The sequence below is a fragment of the Lissotriton vulgaris genome, chromosome 8 (assembly GCF_964263255.1).
Source record: "Lissotriton vulgaris chromosome 8, aLisVul1.2, whole genome shotgun sequence".
Classification (NCBI taxonomy): Eukaryota; Metazoa; Chordata; class Amphibia; order Caudata; family Salamandridae; genus Lissotriton; species Lissotriton vulgaris.
In genome coordinates this window covers 1,334,549,207-1,334,559,428 of record NC_141696.1, presented here as the reverse complement: position 1 = coordinate 1,334,559,428, position 10,222 = coordinate 1,334,549,207, and positions in this window count along the sequence as shown.

The following is a 10,222-nucleotide window of genomic DNA, read 5'->3' as shown; positions in this document are numbered from 1 at the left end:
CCTCCTGCACTATTTTTGCACTGGTTGAGTTTATCAAACTTGTGATGGTTTGGCTTATTCAAAGGTATTCGAAAGGGCGTGATGTAATGACTCTCAACTTCTATCTGTGTATATATGTTCTTATGCAAGACAGTGTCAGTATCTATGAGCCTACTGAATGTGTGTTGATCATGGTGCATTAGTGTATTAGTCTGCTTGGGTATCCTGTCTCCATATTGCTAACCCTTGGCTGTGGCTTCTTGCCATGGAGTTTTTCATTAAGTGCATGGTGATCTTATTTCCACTTTTTAACGCATGATGTACTTATTGGTATTGTATGCTGTGCTGTGGTTGTAGATGGCATGATGCTTCATTTTTTTTTTTTTTTTATTGAGACCAGACATTAAACAATACAAAATTACAACTTAGATAGCAGAATTGGTTATTCATACAGAATTCATACAGAATAGAATAAACAATAGGTTAGCAGGTTAGGCAAATAATGAAGTGAATACATTCCTAACAATTAAGACAGAGGAAAACACAGCAGAAACAAATAAAGAAAATACTAGAATGGGAATGCAGCCTGAACAACATTATTCTTTTATCCAATCCATTCCGCCACAGGCGACAAAATTCGAGTTGCAAATTGCCTCCGTCTCTTCCCTCTACAAGAAAATGCAGAAAATTCTAACCGATGTATAGCTAATAACCTTGCACGCCACTGTACAAATGTAGGGGCTTCCGAAGATAGCCACTGAGAAGTAATGCACAGGCGAACCTGCGACATGGCAATAAATATAAGGGCTGATTCATTAAAGGTGTTACCACCGAATAGTATATTACCAGCCTCAACCCCAAATATCACAAGTGCCGGAGTCATTATACATCGAATCTTAAGTGTGACATTAATAAAGTGCTCAATATCATCTAGAAAGCCGCAGAGGGATAGACAAGAATAAAACATATGTATTGCATTGGCTGCCAACAGCCCACATCATGCGCAAGTATTCCCCTTTGTGGCCCCCCTTTTTCCAATCTTAGCAGGTGTATAGTATAAATCCAACATTGACAAGTAACTTTGAGTTTTAAGCGAGCCAGACACCATAACCTGACTAGCAAGTTCCATCACCGGTTAAGTCAATACCTGCCCTACCTAATTTTAATTCCCACTTGGCATTTTGAGCAGTCAAATCAACCGAAAGTATTGAAAGAATATATTGCCCTGGTGCTTAGCGAGAAGCCCATCTCCCAACAGCAGAAATCTGATAGCCTTTGCGGAACTCAGAACTAACTGATTCGCCCCCGAACTCCGTCTCTTACTGCATTATTATTGTTGTTGTTCTGTTGGTGTACAGGCTATATTTCCCTCCTATCGTTTCCGATTCTTGTTTTCTATGCTTATTGCCCTGGTTGCATCTCTCTATTTGCTGTGAAGCGCTCTGATACCCTCGGGTCCAGCTAGCGCTATACAAAACTTCAACAAATAAATAAATAAATAAATTCTACTTCTCTTCTTAATCAATTCAATAAAAGGCACTTTCTCCAAAACACAAGGAGTTTTCTTCAAGTATTTTTGGATAAAGCTTTGAATCTGTAAATACTTAAAGAAGTCACGTGGAGATAACTGAAATTTATCCCTTATTTCACTATATGATAGGACAGCGCCATCCTCGACCATATCACCCAGCCCATAGACACCTTTACTTTGCCAACTGTACATAACATGATCCTGAAAGATGCTAGGAAACATTTTAGTAGCTTTAAAAGGCATATACAAATTCATATTTGGAATAGCCAATTTCCTCCTGATCATCCGCCAGATGGTACATGCAGCAATCAAAAAAAAAAGCAAAAAAAAAAGTAAACCTGAGTTGCTACCGCCATCATTTCGGCCTATCTCTCTAATTAATAGCGATTCCAAAATATACTCAAAAATAATGGCTGGTCGATTTGTGCAGGTGATTACCCCTCTGGTCTCTGTGTTCCAGCATGGATTTATACCGGGCCGGGATACTGCTGACCATGTCAGACGTTCCATTGCATTACTAGACTGTGCTCATGCCACAAACTCACCCCTCGGGTTGATCCTGTGGGACGCCGAGAAGGCGTTCGACAGGGTCTCCTGGGGGTTTATGTGGGTAGTCCTGAAGTGGAAGAGATTTCCAAAAGAATTTATACAGGCGATCTGTGCGATGTATATTTCCCCAAGAGCACAACTTCGTATCTCTGGCCAACAGACAAGCTCTTTTCCTATTACTAGGGGCACACAACAGGGGTGTCCCTGTTCTCCCCTGTTGTTCGCCCTGTATATTGACCCCTTTCTCTCTAAGATCATGGCTAAGCAGGGTATAAAACCGAAAAGAGTCAGTAATATGTCTTATAATCTGCTAGCGTACGCAGATGATATAGTTGTTATAACATCCAAAGTCTTGTCTGCTTTTAGGGAACTCAAGCAATTGGCAGGGCATTTTGGGGCAGTGTCGGGCTACAAGCTCAATGTCTCAAAGACGCAGGTGGTTCAGACACCTGGTATGGCCATATCAGATGCCCCAGTGGTTCCTGATGCCATGTATCTAGGTGTGCGCATAACCTCCGTAGTGGATACTATTCCTGATTTAAATATCCTACCGGTTATAGATAATGCCAATAAAAAATTAGAACAACTAGATAGCCTGCATCTATCCTTATATGGACGATGCAGCGTTATTAAAATGTTAATTCTTCCTAAGTTTTTATATTTGTTCAGGACCCTCTTTTGTTTTCTCAAACAAGTCTGGTAAAGGCAGATAGAGTTTGCTACAGATTTTTGTGGGGTTATAGACGTTTACGCAGAGCAGCCAAGTGGATGTGTCTTCCTCGAGATCGAGGGGGCTGGGCCGTTCCAAGTCTCTCCATGTATTATTGGGCTGCAATGTTACAAGCAATGGGCGTGCTGATATGTGGAGACAAAGCAATCATACCAATATGTAATATTCCTACTATTTATGAGATTGGGTTGGGCTCTGCTGCAAAAGGTATTTTACTTGAAGTTCTTGAACCCAGCTACTATAAGTGGCATGATGCTTCATAGTGTGATGTGATGTGGTGTAATATGGTGTATTATATAATTTAGCAAAGTATGATTTGGTGTGCAATGGATTTGTGATGTGCTGTATCAATGTGTGCATGGTGTTCATTGATACTGTGATGCTGTGTTAGTGGTATATTGTGGTACTGGCATGATGTGCTACGATAGTGGGTGGATGTATTGTTTGGTATTGCATGGCATGGTTGGGGTGTGGTCATGTTCTGTGGTTTAGTATGATGGGTGGAATGACGTCCCTCTGGTGTGAGAGGTTGTTGGGTTGCTTAGAGAGGTGTAGCAAGATGTGATATAGTAAGTTGTGGTCTTACTTGGCATGTTGTAAGTTGTGTTTGCTACAGTGCTATATAACGAGAGTGATATAGGTTTTTTGTTTACATTTGAAATGGACTCTATGCCTTCTTGGACAACATGGCAATTAACTTCTTAGATACGACCTGCCCACCCTCCCAGCTACCAAGATTTTACACCATGGTGCACACTCTGTAGTGGTGCTGTGAAAGCCCTATTTACTTTGAGAATAACATAGACCAGCACTTGCTTCCCTGATTACTATGGCGGTTGAGAAAAATGTGAAATGAAACCTGCCCATGTGCTGAAGAAAAGGAGTGCACTTGTGTGCGCCAAGAGAATTCTGAGTGATGTGCTGTCTGAGAACATACTCCTTTTGCACCACAGAGTGCTCTGTGTCATGCTCTGCCTGGCTAACTGTTCGGACCATAAAATGGTGACTGCGTCTGTCCATCATGTAATTCCTGGGCAACAGCCATTAGATTATTTCATGCTGTCACAGCCACCTTCCTGCTAAATCAGTGTGATGCTGCCTCCTATTGTATCACTCTCTTTAGGACTATAACTCTCTAGCTCATATTTGCCCTCTCTTTCACCACTGCAACATGCACATTGTTGTTCAACTGCACGACACAGTCATTGATGGAAAATCATGTGCTACTCAGCAGAAGCGACAGCAGTCATTCTTCCCAAAATTCTGACACCAAAAAAAAGTAAGATTTTTCAAATTTCAAAACTACATTATGAGAGAGCATTACAAATGTGGAAGTTTGCCCATACAAAATTAAATCTGTTTACTACTAGTGCAAGTAATACACCAGGGGCTGTATTACACAAAGTGCCTCGGGGGGCACAACAGGTGTTTTCTCCCACTTTGCGCGCCACAGGTTCACTCTGGATTACAGAAGGGGGCGCAGACGCTTCTGTGGCCCCCTCTGTAATACTGAAATCGCTGGTGCACATACAATGCCAGTGCTTTCTCATGAGGGCGTTCCATCATTTGCATGGTGGCGTGATCCCATGCAAATGAGGGAATCCCTTTGCCTCTACGCCTGCGCTGTATTATGGATGGGGGCGCAGAGGAAAAGAAGCTCTCAGGAGGTGAAAAGAAACAGCGCCAAATGTAGAACTACTCCTCTCATATAAACATGCATAATCTCTGGGGATTCCTTAGTCATTCCACATGATTAGGCTACACTGAATTAAACAAGTTACACACACCCCTAGCCTAAACTCATGTTTTATATAATAATTAATCACCTTTAATTAGGCCTTAGCGCGCATAAGAGAGGGTAATTTAAAATTAGGACACATAAAAGCTTAATGTTAAACATGTCCATACAGTGATGAGACCCCAAAATCTACTTTCACTGTAGCAGTGTTAGCTGTTCCTTAGGAAAGCACTGGGGTGCAATATTAAAATGTAAAATTATCAACTCTGCCTAGTAAATAGCTACTTCTACAAAAATACAAGTGAAACCCGAGGATATATACGGACCAGGGGTATATAATGTTATAACGGAACAAAGGTCCCTATAACCATCAGTCTTACATTCAATGAGAAGAATAAGTGAGAACCAGAGACAATGTCCATGAAAGCAAATAAAATCAAAATTATCTAACAAATAGGTAACAATGGTGGGTAGAACCAGAAAACTGAGCAGACAGAAAAATCAGATAGACACACTCAGGAAATTATGTGTGATGCAAATCAGAAAAACTTTTCAGTCACAATTAAATATATAACAGTAAATCAGCACTTTATTAATGATTGTATGTACGATAATAGGGCAGTGCTTAAGAGTCAACGATGTTTCTATCCTATGAAAATATAATCATCAGGATATTACTAACTCTGGGCAAAGCACTACTCTACGCTTGCGTAGTTTGCAAAGTTTTCTCTTCTTCGCACTATGCGAACTGCGCGTAGCACAGTGCAAACACAAGTAGCGCAGGATAGCGTGGCGTAGTGCAGCAGTAATTTTTTGCTTGCTCACGGTACTCAACGTCACGTTGGCGACCGCGAGCAAGCAAAATGACATCCCGACGAGACTTTTTCCTCGTTCGCGATCAGCAACATCAAGTCGATCAAATCGATTCGAGCGGCAGTAAAAGACAGCTCGCACTGTGCAATATGCCATTTTCAATGATTGCACAGTGCGGACAAGCATCCGGCACTGTGCAATCGTCGCGAACAGGGTACTACGCAACTCATGTAGTGCTACGCATAGCTCGTGCAGTGCGAAGTGCACTTTGCGTAGCTACGCGTAGCGCTACTTCGCGAACTACGCCCAGGGTTAGACATTACAAAATGATGCTTGAGAATAATACTCAGTGGTACTGAAGCAATGGCTGAAGTTAACAAATCAAGCTGCACAAATCTGCAGTGAGAGGTGGGTCAAAAATATCCAGGACGCAGGTAAAAATGCAAACAATGTATCTATCCAGTAATAACACGTCTGGGAGAGATGAGAATCATCAGCGAGTGGGGTAGCGTGTCACACCTGTGCCGCGACAGGAAGTAGAAAGCCACGACAATGCCGCTTGCGCTTTCAGGTGCTCCCAAAAGCACCAAAATCAATAGCCAAACGCTGGAAAGTAGACACGTGTTCAATCAAAGTATAAAAGGGATGCTATCCTGCTTTCCGGTGAACTCCTGCTAAGTCCTGTACTAATCCTAACATTTTTAGAATGACTGGCTGGCTACCCCGTTGTTATTACTAGCTTGGTACACACTGCCTGAGCTGGTTGGTTTTCACAATGCCAACGAGTTGGTGTGTCAAGTGTTGTTTATGATGTTCCCAAGGGTACATTTTTTTACCCTTTGCATAGTTTTTCGTGCATGTGGGTTGATGCACTGAAGAAGTTTGAGCTCCTTCGTTGTTGCTCCGACATTTCCGAGGAGCCACTTTGACTTGAACACTACATATCTGGCACCCTTAGAGCATAGCTTTCTGTGTACACTATGGTGATTACACTTTGGTGGTTTCTGTATGGTTTCTTTTAGTTTCAGTTTCGGTTCTGTTGTTTTTCAGATCAGCATGGATGCATGTTGGGTCTTGTGCTTCTTCCCCTAACCATTCATCTAAACCTGCTGCTACCTGTATATACATTTTTCTCCAATACTAGTCTATACAGAATGTCTATATCACAGCATGTTTGTATTTTCACGATGAGACACAAAGCTGCTTGATTTACTGTTGTCATTTCACTGGCTTCGTGCACATGCCGGGATAGGATGTGGTTGATCTTCCTTTTCTCAACTCAATGCTGTCAGTTCACTGACTTTGCGTAAATGTTGAAATGTGATTTCCTTTCCTTCTTTGTCTGTTATTTATAATAGAGCCTATGAAGCTATTACATATATGGTACCAGTCGTCCTTTTGAATGGTAGTTACCCCTGAAGAAGGGCGATTCCCAACCAAAATGCATTAGGTTTTTTGAGCAACATTGATGAAAATGTGTTCCTCGTTAAGGATGCTACATTCCAATCATCATCAAATGTGATGTAAGATTTGTAAATCAGGTATCTACACTTAATAACCGCAGTTAACAAAATGCAAAGCTCTGATTATTGTTTTGGACTTTTGTGAAACTGATTAAAGATCTGTGTACATGGAAGCCTTAGGGCATTGCTGTGCGTGCTGTATCTAGGACACTGCCTTGATCTCGTTTTCTTTCATGTTAATTCACAGGCTTGGGCAGGGCACGCTTCAGCACTGCATGTGGAGTTCGTATAAATTTGTATGAACAGGTCAATATTTGTTTATTAGTGTCCATCACATCCATCATATTCACTAAGGCAGGAACATTTTCTAAAAGTGCCATTTTTAATTGCAATTTAAAATCTGACCTTCCCAAATACACCAAACATGAAATGGTTGCCTGTTCCCATTTGGAAATTACAATTTATTAATTGTAATAAGGTAACTCCAAGGTTATTCCATGGGAGAGGAAAGCCCTGCAGTAGTGAAAAATGGATTTAAGAATGTTTCACTTCCAAAACATGTAAAACGTTGCATGTCCTATTTTTTAACCCCTTCGATGCTCATGACGAGCTCAGCTCGTCGTGCAGCACAGTGCTCCTGTGCTCATGACGAGCTGAGCTCGTCATGACCACACCCGTTTTTATTGCTGTCCAGCACAGCAGAGGAATAGGTGCAGTATCCATGTGGTTAAATACATTGCACCTTGCCCTTTAGGCTGTCCAGGGCCTATCCTAGGGGTGACCTATGTGTAAAAAAAGAGAAGGTTTTGGGGCTGGTCAAAGGTTTATTTTGCCGGGTTAAAATTAAAATTGCAGTTTAAAACTACACACACAGGCTGCAATGGCAGGCCTGAGACAAATTTAAAGGAATACTTAAGTGGGTATTTTGCCGGGTTAAAATTAAAATTGCAGTTTAAAACTACACACACAGGCTGCAATGGCAGGCCTGAGACAAATTTAAAGGAATACTTAAGTGGGTGGCACAATAGGTTCTGCAGGCCCACGTGTAGCATTTAATTTACAGACTCTGAGTACATGTAGTACCACTCTACTAGGGACGCATAAGTGAATTATATATGCCATTCGAGGATAGGCCAATGTTACCATATTTTAAGGAGTGAGCGCATGTACTTTAGTACTGGTTAGCAGCCGTGAAGTGCACAAAGACCGTAGGGCAGCAAAAACAAGTTCAGCAAAAATGGAGGAGGAAGACAAAAGGTTTAGAGGAATACCACCCGAAGGCTGATAGGTCTAACACAACGCTTTAGAGTGTGAGACAGATCTTGTGAGAGACCAGCAGTACCGGGACCGGTGAAGCGCAGGAGCGCCAATGACCACCCATGCCGATCAAACCACCGGCGCATACCCTGACGCAAGTGCAGCGACAGGAGGGGCCTATAAACAACTGTGCCCTCGGTGGAGCGGGGGGAACGCAACGCTTTAGAGTGTTAGAAAGACCATGTGAGAGACCAGCAGTACCGGGACCGGTGAAGCGCAGGAGCGCCAACGACCACACACGCCGATCAAACCAGCCGCCTCGAGACTACAGATCCCGGTGTCCCTTGCTGCGGCGCATACCCTGACGCGAGTGCAGCGACAGGAGGGGCCTATAAACAACTGTGCCCTCTGTGGAGCGGGGGGAACACAACGCTTTAGAGTGTGAGACAGACCTTGTGAGAGACCAGCAGTACCGGGACCGGTGAAGCGCAGGAGCGCCAATGACCACCCACGCCGATCAAACCAGCCGCCTCGGGACTACAGATCCCGGCGTCCCTTGCTGCGGCGCATACACTGACGCGAGTGCAGCGACAGGAGGGGCCTATAAACAACTGAGCCCTCAGGGTCGCGGGACGCGAGCGGGACGCCTGGGGCTAAGCCCGGGCAAAGGGCGGGCCCTCTACGGCCCTCAGCGGCCAGAAGAGACTGGACTGGGCCAGTAATCCTGATCTAAATATTGTCGAGGTACCTACATTTGTCATTTGGCCATCCATATTTATAAAATCTACGTGTAGTGTGATTAAATCACTGCTTTTATTGAGTAGGGTCCTCTGTCCTACAAATAGCGCCTGTATTTACAGAGACGGACATCTCAAAAAGACACTCTATAAATAGTATGGAGATGCGAGAGACAAGAAGCAGGGCAGCAGCGGGGGGGAAGAAACTAACAGGTACACTAGATGATTTCATTGTAAGAACACATATACTGATAGACGAGGGGATCTCCTTGATGGAAAGAAGGGTGTCGCAGGATTTAGAATCTGCAAAGTGGTCCTCTATGGGCCATTTTGCTAATGTACGGAGCCATAACAGACGAGAGAATAATATACTATTTACGGATGTGATCACTACAGATGTTTCTCAAACTGTTTCTGAAACACCTAATCCTATCCAGACTCCCCTGCTTCATACCCTATCATCCCCCCAGGTATCCGCTAATGTTTTGACACATATAGCAGCCTCACCTAAAGACCGAAATGTTGTGTTACAGGGGATAAAGGAAGGGGCAATTCCTAAAAAGAGAACAAATCAAAGATCGCCTATTAAAACTTGTGATAAAGATTTATCGAAAGATGTAAGTAATGTACTTATTGTCACTGGTACCGATATACACGGAGAAGATGGCTTGCCTCCTAACACATTGCCCCTAGTTATTCCAGATGACACCATTTTGGATGATTCAATGGCCGATTTAATCTCTAATAGCTCTAGAAATAGTTCCCCAGAGGGAAGTGTTAATGCTAGCAGGGTAAGAGAGAGTACAATGCTATATTTGCTGGAGACCTCAATGAAAACTCTATTAACCCCACTAATAGAACTTCTTAAGGAGTTGGAGAAACAAATTCAAGATTTGAAGATAGACACACATATGCAGTATGAGAATCTGGTCAAACAGATATCTGATGTAAGTGCACCCAAGGCTAAAGCCATAGTAATGACATCTAATAAACCTGGCCCTATAGTGGCAAAGGGTGTCCCAAATAATACCTCTTCAAGTACAATTAATCCTGAAAAAGGAAAACTCCCTAGTAAACAACCACCAAAAACTCTATCAACACCTAAAAATCCAGCCCCATCTCTCAAGGAAATAGTAACTCCACAAACTCCCGCCCATTTACCTGATAAAGGGCAACCGGCTAAAAATGATGTGCGTAGAAGTATAAATTTACCCCCAAGAGCTTCACCATATGTTGTGGTTTTGACTGGAGTCCCGGAATTAGGTGCACAATCCACCGAAACCAATGGGGCACTTGTAAATAAGGTTATCCATTGGCTTAACAACAATTACCCTCTCCCGCCTGCTATTAAAAGTAACATTCTGATGATAGAAAGGGTACCATGGATTGGGTATAACAGAAAAAGGGTACAGGGTGATTGTGTGG